Below are 15,365 nucleotides of genomic sequence, written 5' to 3' on the forward strand. Positions count from 1 at the left end.
TTGAGTTACTCTAAGGATTAGTTGGTGTCATTTGCCTACTTCATAGAATGGATTGAAATCCAGTAGAAAGCCAAATAGTTAGTGAGGACTTAGTAAATTTTCCTGTTGGTAGAAATTGTGATATATCAAATGAAGGCTGAGAAGTTTGGTGTGTTAAATAAACATTCCAGATGACTGGCACTTCTACAATGCTGTGTATGTCTTATAGAAGATAGCTACCCCTTTAATAGATTAAGAAAATTGTAAGCAGGGGAGTATAGAAAGTAGGTAGAAAAGAGTAGCTTTTTATAAGTTCAATACATGATGGATTGTCCACTAATTCTCTTCAAGTTGACTCCTTTAATACTTGTTATTGGTAGATACTAAAGCCACTCAATTCCCCTTTGGAACATCAAAAATTGGCCAAAGAAGAGAAGTCTGTCACTCAAAAGCCCGTGATAAGACTCTAAATCCATCTCTTTATCTCTCCCTCCCTCCTTCCTAGATAACTCTGAATCAACATGTCATAATTTCAGCTGAAACTCCTGCTTTGGCTGGTGGTCTCCTCGTGTGCCATCATCAGACATCATTTTACCCCCCTCGCTGTCTGTATCATTTCAATTAAAATGGCCACTATGTGATATAGCAGAGCCTACGCGCAAGGTAATCCTATATTTAAATATCACTGGCCCTGAATTTCCTTTTATAATTCCTGTGCTACAGGGACTCTGATCACCAGAGCAAAGCGTGGCAGCTACCATAAATAATACCTGCTCAGCATATCTATCTATTTATTTCTAATTCTTTATTATGGGAATTTTTCAACATGTGCAAAAGTAGAAAGAATGATATAATGAATCTCATACACCTGTCAATCAGCTTCAACAATCATCAATATGTAACCAACCCTGTTTCTATTTATGTTTTGAATTTCTTGTTTTGGTCTCCTATCTTTTGACGTTTTCCTTTTAAATATGTACTACTAGTTGATATCATAGTCACATCTACTTTTCTTCTCTTATGCTCAATTAATGAGTAAATTGCTTATTGAGAGCTTACAGTTTGATATATGTATTTTTTTCCCCTGAGGATTTGTGAAGCAGAATGTTCTTCTGCAAGTTTCTGCATAAACTCCTTTCTAATCATCATTCTCTCATTCATTCACTCTGTCACTCATTTATTTGCTGATTCAGTATTAAAGATCCCCTTGTACACTGAACGTTCAAAGACAAAAACCACTGTCTCAAAGTAGTTCCCAAGTTAAAGGGGAGACAAATGTTTAATGAGGTATTTTTTGCAGACGAGATAAGAGATATTTGGCTGCAAAGCCAAGATTATGATCCCCTTCTCTTGGCTGTGCCTTACGAGGAACAGTGTCATTATTTGGCTTTCCTATTTATAATAAGGGCTTGATGCAGTTCAAATCTATGTCTTTATCGTGTTAACAATAATAGAATTAACAAATACACTGCAAGTCTTTAACTCTGAGATTTTTGCTGATAAAAACTCCCATGCCACAGTACTAAGCACAAGGTTATAAACATAGTTAGCATTCATAAAGCATTTTTAAGTGACCCACATATTGAATGAATACATTTATAGAGTAGAATAGTGAAATGTTTTTAAAGTGTTTATATTTCCTTTTGAAATAAATTTCAAGTAGTAGAATTGTATTTAGATATGATCTCTCCAGTAGAGGGATTCTTAGTCTCAACAGTGGGAACTCAGAAAACTGATATTAACCATCTATTCAAATCCTATCTTTTTCTACCTGAAAATTAAAAGAAAGAAAGAAGGTCCAATGACAATAGTTTGCTTCTTATAGTTCATATAAGATAGAACTAGAACCTATTTATATGATTTCTTGACTAGTGTTCTTTCTTTATACCACACTGGAAAAACTCATAATTTGATCTGGTTATAAATGCTAAAACAAAATGACTATAATAACTGAATAAAAACTGTATACTTTCATAAAGGCTTTCTGCAGTTGGGCAGAAATTATACCATGGCATTCTGAAAACATGATCTAAATAATTATTCCATATGACAGAATCTAAAATGTTCTTACCTTGATGTTCCATATACCACTAGTTCTGTTTTTGAGCAGGGATTGGCTCAATTATTATTAATTCCTAAAAATATATGCGTTTGTTGAAATATTGTCATCTTGTCCTTAGCTGCAGCACTGTAGTCATAGTGATTGGCCTAATAAAAAGAAAAAAATAAAAGTAGTTATAACCCCAAGGAAGGTTTAGGTATGGTTAAATAACAAAGGGGCAGATATAATCATAATTTTCTCTCTTGGCAGGATTAACAATGATGGAGCCACGGTCCATTTGCTCCTGAAAGAGTGTTAACGCCAGAGACACGGGCATTGTGCCTCCATCTAATGTTAGCCTTCAAGAAGTTTGAGTAGGCCTTCCTATTTAGGGGTTTGTCTGTGAGTTTGTCCCATAACTAATTTCTTTGCTCCTTGTTTTTGCCCCCCTAGACGGAGATTTGACCACAGAAGAACCACAGACCTCATGAAAAGCCATTTCTCCTTGGAAGTCTCTGTATCAGTGTCAACTTGTGAGTAGCACCCCCAAATAAAGACTGTTTTACATTTTTTAATAATTATCTCCAGGGCCTCAAAACTTTCTGTCCACTGCTCCCTACCTTAATCTCTTGCACAATCCACTTTTACATACAGAAAAACTCAAACCCAGTGATATAACAAATGCCGTCTCAACCAAACTGCCTTCCACATAGTGAGTCATGCCTGGCTTTCTAAGTTCTCGCTCACATTACAGACCTGACTTCAGTGCTGGTCAGTAAGAATCTTTTCCTCAACTCTCATTTGGACCTTCTCCTCAGTTCCCAGTAGACACCCTGCACAATCAAGGCTGCTCTGAGGATACTGCCACACACACACACACACACACACACATGGCCTACACCCCACACAGGAGTTACTTTGTTATTTTTTCTGTTTTACATCTCGGGTTCTTAAATGATATATTTCTTGAGCGCAGAGACCATGTACATTTGTTGTAATACCCCTGAGATCACATATATGTGATAATGTCAATGATAAATACCAAGTGGAACAGCTTCTCTGAGCCAGGCAGATTTATTGAATGCTTTTATATATATCCTTTCATTTAATCTTCACAACAATTCTGGGAGCATCTTCAGTCATCTGTTAGTACTCCTTAAAGATCAGCTGATTGACTTACTGACTGAACTCAAAAAAGACTCTAATGAGACCATCCCCCACCATCATTAACTGAGTGCCTATGGTCTGTTGGATACCTTGTTAAACATTTCATGTACACCACTCCATTTCAAGTTCATGTCAACCTTGTAAGAAATTCTCATCTCCATTTGACATTTGAGGAAACTGAGATACAGACAGCTTAAGAAAAGGATGCACGGTCATGCCAACAGCAAAGTCAAAGCCAGGATCCAAACTCAAGTCTTGCTGACTCCAAAGCCAGTGCTCCTTTACCCACACAATGCTGTTTGTTAAGATCAGAGGGCACTTTCTCTTTTGCCTATCATTAAATAGTTAAACGTCTAATCACTATATCCAACTTCGGCATGCTCTGTATTCACATGTAAATGAGTAATTATTCACTTGGACTTGGACTGAGCTGTGCTCTTGTTTATGATAGCCCCCTATCTAGAATGTCCTTTCTTCTGTCTATTGTCCATCCAAGGCATTCACCTTTGACCTGGCTCTTGACTTGAAAACATTTCTTAATTCTTCCCAACTGCAATGATTTTTTCCTTTGAGACCTCAGTAATAGCCATTACTGTCACTTCCTTACACATATGTGCTTAATGACACACCTCACTATATCACTTAATCATTTTAATATGAATTTATCATACCTTCCCAGAGAGACTTATTAATTCCTGGACAGTGAGTATTGTGCACCATATATTTTTTGTATATTCTCGGTTATGGCAATAAATGGGTCTTCGTTGGAAAACTTTCCATTAAATTCGAAAATTTAGACAAATGTATGAATGGTCAGAGCTGTTTCAGTTCCTAAGAGAAACGAGGCTCATGGTGAAGATTGGGTTGAGTTTGGACAGGAAAAACATGCACATTTAGAGGCTTGTCTGTTGTGTCTGTTGTTTGTGACAGAATCCTGGGTGATTTGAACCTGTCCAAGAGTCATGCATTTGTTAGGGGAAATCTAAGAAAACATAAGAACTTTAAGTGTTTAAAATAAGAAGATTTAGGGGCCAGCCCTGTGGCCAAGTGGTTAAGTTCACGTGCTCCGCTGCAGGCAGCCCAGTGTTTCGTAGGTTCGAATCCTGGGCGTGGATATGGCACCGCTCATCAAGCCGTGCTGAGGCAGCATCCCATATGCCACAACTAGAAGGACCAACAAGTAAGAATATACAACTATGTACCGGGGGCTTTGGGGAGAAAAAGGGAAAAAACATAAAATCTTTAAAAAAAAAAGATTTAATACAGGGGCCTCGTTATACAGGTTACATAAGCACAGAGAAAGCAACAGGGAGCAATGAAGCAAGCAGAGATTAGTAACAGCAGGAAAGGGTTACCAGAGCCTGAGGGAGGATGTCAGGTAAAGGAAGGTGGAATCCTGATCAGTCTTCTTGGTGGGAAATGAGCTGGAGCTGTGGAGGAGAAACACTCTCTGCCAGAGATGCTGCAGGAGGGGGAGGGGAGTACAAGAGGCATTTTTCTTCCTTCTCTTCTCCACTGAGAACCTTCCATTGTGGGAACCAAGCCAATAGCAACTCTGCTGGACCTAGGAAATACAGCCTGCAGGGGGCAGCACCTCTGTGAGTGAAATGGAGCAGGAAGAGAGTGAGAATGGGTCTCAGAGCTGCACTTGTGGTGCTTAGCTGAATGCCTATGGATTGAAGTGAAAGGAGTACTTAGGAAACAACCTGATCACATCAAAGGGCTATCAGACTGAAGAGGGGGCCATCAGAAGCTTCTCTTGTAACATACCTCATAATACTCAAGGCTAATTTTTGTATTTTATACATGCTGTTGGAAACTGCTGTCCTAGAATTAGTAATTGTGCTCATGGTACGGTGGGGAACAAGGCATTCATGTGATTTAATGATAGAGAACAGGCCTCTGGCATCATTTTTTGGTATAACAGTAATGATTTCATTTTACTCCTCTAGTTATTTCTGTGAAATCCCTTTCTTGAGTGGCATTTGGAGACTCTCTTTTGACATAAATGGATATCAGGCTTTTGTAGCAAAATCTGACTTTATCTTTGGCTGTGTGAAATGACAGAGCAGGCTGGTCACGCACAAAGTTGTAGATGGGAAACAGCATGGCTGCCATCCCACCTGAGGCCTTTCTTTGTCTAGCAGGGAACTGAGGGCCAGGGAGGTGAAACAATTTGCCTAAAGTCACTGTAAAACCTGTGAGGCCTTTAGGCCACCTACTTTTTGACCATGGGAATGTTTCCTAGCCTCTTGAATTTCAATTTCCTTATTTATGTGAGAATAATAAAGGTACCTACATCACAGAGTTCTCACAAGAATTAACTGAGTTAATCTATATCAGAGGTCGGTAAACTTTTTCTGTAGAGGGCCAGATAGTAAATATTTCAGGCTTTGTGGGCCATGTGGTCTCTGTTGCAACTATTCACTTCTGCCACGATAGAGGAAAAGCAGCCGTATGTAAGCAGTGAGTTCGGCTGTGCTCCAATAAAACTTTATTTACAAAGAGGAATGGCCAGCCCATAGACAGTAGTTTTCTATCCCTTGTTCAATATAATTTGATATAATGCTTGATACAGAGTAAGGGTTTAAAAATTTTACCTAGAATTATTATTATTATCATTATTATTCTTATTTTTAGTCTATGAATAAAAGAAATCAGTCATATATTTAGTTTTAAAAAATTAAGCTTTCGCTGGTTTCCCTAAGGCTCTATCCTGAGATTTCCTTAGCACCACTTGCAAGGTAACTCCCCCCGTGTCTGAACTGTCCCTCTCCTGGACACTGTGAAGCATTCTGGGGGAGGCAGATAGGAATCTTCCTGGAAATGATGTGCCGTGTAACAGATTTGGAGGCTCTGCAAATTCCTAGGGACAGATCTCAACACTTCAGCTCCTGCTCAAGATCAGAGGTGCTGAATGTGTAAAATGAGACTGTTGTTTTCTCCTCTCATCCAAACAGCACCATAACATGGTGCAGCCAGTGTGGAGAAAGGCCAACCCAGATCTGTCAGCGAGGAGCCAGAGCAGCAGTATAGAAGCCTGTGGGCAGGATCGATGTAGAGATCTCACTCTCCTGAGACCCAAATATGGGACAGATTTTTAAAAAGTGTGGGCAATGGCAAAAATATGTGAGGGTAATGTCTGAATTATCCTTTAGGACAAATGGAATTTTCTGTAGCATCTATTTCATGATACAGCATTTCTGTTGTACAACTATTACAATAAAAAATTAATAGGATATATAAGGAAGAGATGAAAGTCTGGCTCTAGCGAGAAGAATTTAGGTCATGGGGATTCTTGAAAAGCTAAAGTTACAGCAAGCAGTAAACCTATTCTCATTTCAGGCTCTGAACAGGTCTTCTTGGTCCTGTGGTTTGACTTGTTCCTCTGTGTTCTTAGGACAATAGTAATTGCTGATGAGACCCCGAAAATCACAGCCAGCTCCATAATAATGTCCATAAAATGACTACAACATTGAAGACAGCAATGAGTAAATCTGTGACTTTTGTCTGCTGCCACGCTTCAACCAAGGACAGTTAAAGAAGAAAATGAGGAAATCCTCTCTCTGGAATTTAGCACCTCAAAACTTTGGGAGGCAATTAATGGACATTAAATCATAAAACAATATTTTTTTGAGAATAAAACTCAAGTCAATTTGTAATGCTGCTTGAAAATTCTTGGAGTAATGGGAAAAGGCTCTGCTTGCTACACAGTTTTAGGAAAGAAAGCATTGCTCATATTGAATGGCTCTTGTCATATAAAACCTAGGCCCTTTTTTGCTCATTCAGAAATGTGCTACCCAAAAGGGAACACTTATGTTGTAGTGTTTATATTGTGTTTAATTTTGACATATTGAATAAAGTTTATAAAAACACATTTAAAAATGTTTGCTTTTAGTCTATTGCTGTCATCTGTTTTAGTATTTTTATGTTATAAAATAGGTTTCTAGAAATAATGCTCAATTTATAGCCTGGATCCTATAGTAGAAGAGTTGGCAAACATTTGTAAAGGGCTGGATAGTAAATTTTTTAGATATTGCAAGTCATACAGTCTCTGTCACAACTACTCAACTCCGCCTTTGAGGAAGACAGTAGCCATAAGCAATACGTAAATGAATGGACATGCACTGTGTTCCAATAAAACTTTATTTATGAAAACAAACTTTGGGCTGAATATGGCCTGTAGGCTGAAGTTTACTCCCCTCCTCTACAGTTGTTAAAAATTTATCACCTTAAGAGGACTCATGTAGTATCTGTTGTCTAGAAGCCAGATAGTCAAGTAAAAAATAACTGCATTAAATATAGATATTCTAGAAGGAGGGCAGAATTTACTAATGCATCAATGAGCGATATTATACACGTCTATTCCTAATGATAAATTATGAGGAAAGAGGATGATTCTTAGAATTAGACATGTTGTGACTTAAAGAGAATTAGAATCACAAATTATAAAGCTTTGGGATCTGAATTGCATGGCAGTGCAAGATTTTTGTATTCTTTCCACATTATTTTACTTCTAGCCTTCCTTTGGTAATCTTTCAGCAGTGTGCCCACTCTCCCTCCACCTCTCCCACAAAGGTTTGTGAATGATAATCACACTGAAGCCAGCCACTTTCACATGCTGTGATAACTTGTTCCTGGAGGACTTAAATGCATCCTGTGTGACTCCACTGGGAGAGGACTCTCAGAAGCTTATACCTGACTTCCTCCAGACTTTTCCCCAATGTGCCATTTCTCTTTGTTGATTTTGTTTGCCTATTTTCATTGTTAAATCTTCTCCATCAGTATGATTGTATGCCGAGTCATAGGAGTCCTTCTAGGAAGTCACTGACCCTGGGGGTAGTCTTGGGGAACCCCAACACACCATCTCACCTTGGTCTGCCATTTTTTTTAATGTATGAGACTGAAGTAGAGAAAGGTCTTGCCGTAGAATATAATCCTCCCTAGGAAGGTAATTTATGCTCAGGGCAGTGGAAAAATTAGTTTCTACAGGAAGTAAACACCTCAGTGCTCTCCCAATACATTACTTTTGGAGTCTTTTTGGCTGAAATATATCAACTGTCATTGGTTCCATTAAAAACAATATTTTATAGAAAATCAGTGCCTGGTATATATCAGGATCTCAGATAAATATTTGTTGAATGAATGAATTATGATCACCCTAGCCTTTGGGTCATTTGTATGTTTTCCACACTAACATTTTGGTTTCTAGAAGGTCACTTCAGGGTAACTGATGGCAGCTCTATGCATTTTTTGTTAGAAGTATGCATTTTGATAAACACAGTAGCAAAATCTCCCAGAACCAAAACCGGCTGGGCACATTTTAAAGTAAACACTGCAAACTCATTTTGACATTTCTTTTCTGGTATGGTAGTTATCATTCTTTCCAGTCTTCAAGTTTATGTGTCCACAGCATTTTCACTTCACAACCATCAGCCCTTTTTCATGATGATGCCTGTGACACATGTCAGTTCAAATAAATGAATGTTTCCATGTCCACTTGCTCATTCACTCACATGTTTATTCAGCACAGGCAGAGAACCAGGCGAGGTACCACATGCTATGCTAGATACTGAAGATTCAAAGACAAAAAGCTCATTCTCTTTATTTAGTTATGCAGAAAACATTTAAATAGATCATTACATACTGCTATAGCAAACTTATTTGCAACTAGCTTAGGACCCTAAGACTGAGTAGTTGACCTTGGTGGAATCTTTCCAGTTGAGATCAAAGAGCAAGTTAGGTTTAAAAATTCAAATGCAAAAAGGAAAAGCATTTCAAAGGAAATAGCATTTACAAAGGTCCAGAGTCTTGAGCAAGGGTGACACATTCAGGGAAAAGTTAGTGGCTGCCTTGTAGTTTACAAAGATCATTCTAGCAGAATTGGGAGAGTGGATTACAAAGGGTAGAGTCTGGAGGCAAGAAGACCAATGAAAATTGGAAAGATATTCAAAAGGAGAGATTATGGAGACCTGAACTAAAGCAGTGGCCATGGAAACAGAGAGGAGGAGGAAAAATAAGAGAGCTGTTTTGAAGTGGGCCCCAGATTGATCGACTGACTGGATGTAATGTAAGGGAGAAGGAGCAACCACTGATGATTCACGCAAGTTGTCGTGAGATGTTTTTCTCAAGGAGAAGAAGTGAGTTGAAAGAAAAATGACAGGCTCATTTTTGGCCAAGTTGAGTTTGAGATATGGTCAAGCAACCAGGTAAGACTGTCCCGTAGGCCCTGGGCAGTGACTGACTTGGCAGTGGAAGTGGCAGGCACCACACATAGTGTTAAATGTTTTCCTTTGCCTTCTTGTTTAATTCTCTGAAGAACTTTACAAGATGGGGAATATTATATCTGTTTTTCAACCAAGATGATTGAGGTTCAGGGCAATTTAAGTAAATTACCCAATGTTGCAAAGGAAGTAAGTGGTGGTCCCAGGATTTTAATCCATATCACCTTGACTTCATTCTGTCTTATTCACTCTCCCATGCTGCCTCATCTTTTTGGTGGGAATGAAAAATTTCTTATTAATATGTGGGCTGATCCACCTGATTGGACATATATTTAATATCATTATATTTTTGTACCAGAAAGCATTAAGCAGATGTAAACCTTTTTTTCCTTCTTATTTTTCATGGCATTGCCTGTGGTCTACACATAATATCCTGTGTGATGTAAACGTGCTTGAGGCAGAAGTGGTTTAAATGCAAGAGAAAATGCAGAAATAAAAAAGAAGATAGAGGAGGAAATAAACGTAAGATTTTTTCAGCTTTTTTTTGTGATGTTATAACAATACACATAAAATCGTCCCGCCTCTGGACAGTGGCTGGGGAGTGAGAGGGCTCTCTGTATGCGCGTTTTTCCAGTCCTCCCAGGTTATAAGATCAACTATTAGCTGAATATTTGTGAATCTACTGGAGAAGATATTCAGGGATTCTGTAATGTTTTATGTTTATTTCTTGATCTTTGCAGGCTTAAGGGAACATATTGTGAAAACAGGGAGGATAGGGAAATGCAACTAACATCACTCAACATAAAATATATAGCACTCTACCTCCACTGTGGGCATCGGTGGCCTTGCTAATTGCAGGGCAGTTAGATATACGTTTTTCTCCACTTTTGAATTTAGATTGTGCTATTCCTGAGAACAGATGATTCTCTTGGGATGGCTTTTTGTACATGTGCCTGTATATGTGAGGATGTATTCCAACAATTATTTGCTGGATGCTTACAGAAACAATAAAGTCAATTCATATTGATAAGAACTCCTCAAAGAAGACTCGACTTAGCACACCAAAATCCACACTAGACTGTTTAGCTGGAGCCTCCACAGTACTTCTTCTCTGCTCTATCCTCAAACGATGCTTTTGTAATATATTAAATAAATCAGATTTTGGAAATGCACCCATGAGTACTAGTCTGATTACTGAGTACTTCTAAGAGAAGAGAGGTGGTCCCTGGAGTGAAACTATCTCCCACGGGGAGGTTTGTGGGGTTTGACACCGTGGAGAGTTTACGGTGCTCTCAGAGCAGGTGTGGAAAGTGGAGGGGCCAAGGTTTCTGCGCAGTTGGGTCTCATCATGGCAATCTGGTTGGAAGGGGACCTGTCTTAAAGTTGTGTCTGCGTCTCATACATGATAAGGAAGCTAATTTCATTAAGACTGTGTGTATAATTAGAATAACTTAATAAGAGGAGTACATGGAGATCAACCCCACTTCTGCTTGCATGTGTCCACACACACACACACAGCCGCTGTGTGCAACTTAGTATGGTCTTCAGGATGGGGGAAACATTAGAAACTGTGATGCATCTGTGGATGGACCCTCTAAAAAGAAAAATATATTCAGTCTTTTTCCCTTGGACTATAAAGAAAATCATAGGTATCGTATTTCCCTCGAAATTCTTTAACTTATTCCTTGCTCTCTTTAAGTTTCTCCAATTATTCAGTAAAATCTGGAATATCTTGATATCAGATTTTTGTGGTGGTAGCATAGATAGAAGTGAGAAGTGGTGATATAAAGAGAAATCAGCAGGGTGACCATACATTTGTTTTCCAAGTAAGGACCCTTTTATAGAGAAAGGAAGTACAATTAATAAATATGCCAACACAACTGGCAAAAACCAGATTGTCTCAGGCAAACCAGCATGTATGCTCATCCTGAAAATGAGGCCTTCCTCTTTGGGATGCCAGCCCTGCAGAGGACTCTGTCTCCTTGTAGCATTGCATGGAAGGGTGCTGAGTCTGTGAGTTCTAGGCTGCGAGCAACAGTAAAGAAAGTGAAGAAAGCTGTGGCTGAGTAGAGAGCAATGGCAGGAATTTGGAATCATGATGGTCAATCCTGACCCCTCCTCCCATCGCCTTTCCCTCATCTTTCCCAGATATACTGAACGTGTCATAGAGTATTTGTCTTTCTATGTCTGACCAGTTAACTTAGCATAATGCCCTCTAGGTCCCTTCATGTTGTACATGGCAGGATTTTCTTCTGTTCTATGGCTGAATATTATTCCATTGTGTATGTGTGTGTATATGTATGTGTGTGTGTGTTGTGCATGTCTATATCTATATATACAGATGTGTATAGACATATATATATATATCTTTATCCACTCACGTGTTGGTGGATACTTAGGTTGTTTCCATGTCTTGGCTAAATAATGCTACAGTGAACATGGGGTTGTAGATATCTCTTTGAGATAGTGATTTCATCTTCTTTGGATGAATACCCAGAAGAAGGATTGCTGGATCACATGGTAGTTCTATTTTTAATTTTTGGAGGACCCACCCTACTGTTTTCTATAGCAGCTATACTAATTTGCATTTCCACCAACAGTGTAGGAGGGTTCCCTCTCTTCCGCATCCTCACCAGCATTCATCTCTTATTTATTTGTTGATAGCTATTCTAACAGGTGTGAGGTGATTTCTTATTGTGGTTTTTATTTGCATTTGCATTTGATTTGATTTGCATTATGCTAAGTGAAACAAGTCAGAGAAAGGCAAATACTGTATGATATCACTTATATGTGGAATCTAAAAACACCAAACTCATAGAGGCAGATCAGCTTTGTGTTTGCCAGAAGCAGGGAGTGAGGGTGGGGGAATCAGGTAAAGGTGGTCAAAAGGTACAAACTTCCAGTTATAAGATAGATAAGTCCTGGGGATGTACTGTACAGCATGGTAATTATAGTTAACAATATTATATTGTATATTTTCAAGTTGCTAAGAGAGTAGATCTTAAAATTTCTCACCACAAGGAAAAAAACATCATAACTATGTGAGGTGATGGATGTTAACTAGACTTCTTGTGGTAATCACTTCACAATACATGCATATATCAAATCATTAGGTTGTATACCTTAAACTTATACAATGTTATAGATCAATTATATCTCAATAAAACCGGCAAAAAAATATACTAAAGAGAAATCATCTTTACATCTTTACACAGATTACAAACAAAAAGAGCTCTGGTGGAAACATTGAAAGAAGTGACTAGGGCAGCCAGTAAGTCAGAAAAAATATTCGTATAGAAACCCTCATTTCACTGTGCACAGACTCTAAAAAAAGGATAAATGAAAATCGTTCTTTACACAAGTTTTCTTTTATTGCTTGCTCCCCAGAGAAAGAGGATGAGCTGTGGTTTTCCAAGAAGCTGGTGATTTAGTGGAGAAGTTGGTGAACCATGAACAAAGCCCTTTCTCTCCTTTCTCAATAGCTGCCAGAGGTACTGCAGCATCTGGCAGCGGTGGGCCCTGCCATCTGGTGACCCTGTTTGAATGTAATCACCCTCCACTTGCTACTCTGAGGGGAAATACTTGTAACTTTCTCTCTGGAAAAGACAATTCCACTTAATATTCTTGGAAGTAGAGTCTGTCTTAGCAAGACAGGATTACTTTGTTTCCGTAAGTTTAGATGGCAGAAATGGCTATAAAACTATCATTTATAGGAAGAGGCCATCAGGATTTATATGGACAGAGGTCATGATAGTGATTCAGTGTTCCAATCATCTTGATAATGGATCCTAATTATTACTCTCTTCTAGTCCTTAAAAACAATTGCAACCCAGAATGAAAACCATTTGAAGAACAAAAATATTATGTATTTCCATTTTTATCACAACTCTGATTTTTGAAGAAAAAAAATAAATTAGAACTGCTAATTATGCAAATTACAGATGACCTTGGGGCTGTTAGATGGACTGCAGAGGCAAGGCTGTTGTTGGCAACCTAAGGTTTATAGCTCTGAGTTCTGTAGAAGAATCTATTGGGAGAACAAGTCTGGCTGCCAAAATCAAAGCTTAAGAAGTGATTAGATTTCTTTCTTCTTTGAAAACTGAAACACAAACTCAGCCCTCCTACTTGCTCTTAAGGGAGCATTCACCCATCAGCCCTTGCTTGCTTATTGTCTTTCCAATGTTAGTGTTTCTTGTTAGTGACTCAAAGACAAGAACACGTGGAATGGGCTGCTAAGTCCCCTGGCACCTGCTAATAAAGGAGAAGACACTTGTGGTAGTAACTTCAGCCTCTCAGTGAGGAGCAAGAGCAGACTTTCCATCCTAACCAGAATCTCCTCCAAAAACAGGAAGAGTGATTTCCTACCTATAGTGACACTTACCCACTTTCCCTTCTGGTTTTGCTCCTGCTTCCTTCTAAAACATTCAGTTCATTTATTTTTGTGTGTGTGCATTACCTTCAATCCCTTTATTTATTTATTTGTTATTGCTTACTCCGCTGATCTGTTATTCTTGCTGCTGCTACTATTGTTGTTTCTAAACATCTCTCTCTTTCTTTTCTAAATTTTTTTCTCTGCATCAAGTACTCCCAGGCCTCTTCCTACTTCACTGTCAAATTTACTTCTAAACTTACAGAGTATTCAGGATTGGCATATAATTCATCAAATATAGAACTTGAAATGTTTGGTGCATCCAGAAATTATATATTCACAAGGCCGTCTTCAAGACTCTGCTGACCTTCTCTGTCTCTATCTCTATCTTAATCTCTGTCTTTGGTCCCATCTCCATCTCCATCTATCTCAGTCTCAATATACCACTTGTCAGGTGTTCACATGAGATGCAGGTGTTAGACATTTTAGAACTGATTTTACTTTCCTTGTAAGTTGCCATCCTACTGATTGAAAAAATTTAAATTTTCCATTAATAATATGTTAGTCTCTCTTGGTTTATTCTTTTTTTATGAAATTTACTGTCAGTTCTAAGCTCATCTCCCTGTTTGGGCTGGTTTAAGTAGTTACTGTTTACATAGCTCAGTCTCCTTTAGAGAAATGTTTAGTCTGATGGATGTCCTTGCACTCATTTGGCTATTCTCCAAGATGGTGATATCAGTCTTCCCAGCACATCAGAATCACCTGACCTGGGAGATTTTAAAAATTCTGATACTCAAGTCACCTGCCACATCAATCATATCAGAATCTCTAAAACTGGGGCCACAGAATCGTTATAAAGCTCCCAAGGTATCTGCAAAGTGCAGCCGATATGGAGACCCACTGTACCTAGAAAGACCTCAAGCTAACAATTGCCTGGGCTGCTCAACATGCCCCTAAACATAGCTAGGACCAATTAAGGCCACAGAGCCGGGGCCCATCCCAGACTTGGGATTAATCTTGTCTTTATTCTCTGTAATTTAGGGTGACATAAGGAGCACAAATGCAATGCTAATAAAAGGTAATATTATTGTGCACTCACTATATGCCACTTACATTACTAAGTGCTCATGTTGCTTCTTCATTGCAACCCCAACTGCAAGTATTATCCCATTTACAGATGGAGAAATTAAGACTTAGAGAAGTTAAATAACATGTCCAAGGTCATAGAGGTAATACAGGAGAGAGAGCTTAATGTTCTTCTGGTGCTAAAACTTCCGCTCATAGCCATACACTGTATTGACTCCATACATTTATGATACGTAGAATGAAATCACTCTACTCAAGTGGCTTAAGAAAGTAACTAGTTAGTCATCATAGCTTTGTGGTCCCTTCTCCACTACGTCTCCCACTCATTTGGACTTGCCTAGTTCAAGGTTTGACCACACCCAGTTCTGTTGCTCTGCACCTTCCACACCCAGATGCTGCCAGATTCTTACATTTGAGTATTAATAGCTCACTTAGCTTTCATGAGTCAGTCTCCGTTCCTTTGAAAGAGTCACCGGACACTGAACCTACTGCTGATGTT

At 38.7% G+C, this 15,365-nt stretch overlaps 1 long non-coding RNA gene across 1 annotated transcript; it reads left to right on the forward strand.

The window, feature by feature from the left end:
- The first annotated feature begins 484 nt into the window (after positions 1–484).
- LOC139075629 (uncharacterized) lies at positions 485–7,062 on the forward strand. The gene is made up of 3 exons (XR_011526235.1): positions 485–642; positions 2,474–2,553; positions 6,588–7,062. It is a non-coding gene; the product is annotated as an uncharacterized lncRNA (long non-coding RNA).
- The last annotated feature ends 8,303 nt before the right edge of the window (positions 7,063–15,365 follow it).

This window comes from Equus przewalskii, chromosome 14 (assembly GCF_037783145.1).
Source record: "Equus przewalskii isolate Varuska chromosome 14, EquPr2, whole genome shotgun sequence".
NCBI lineage: Eukaryota > Metazoa > Chordata > Mammalia > Perissodactyla > Equidae > Equus > Equus przewalskii.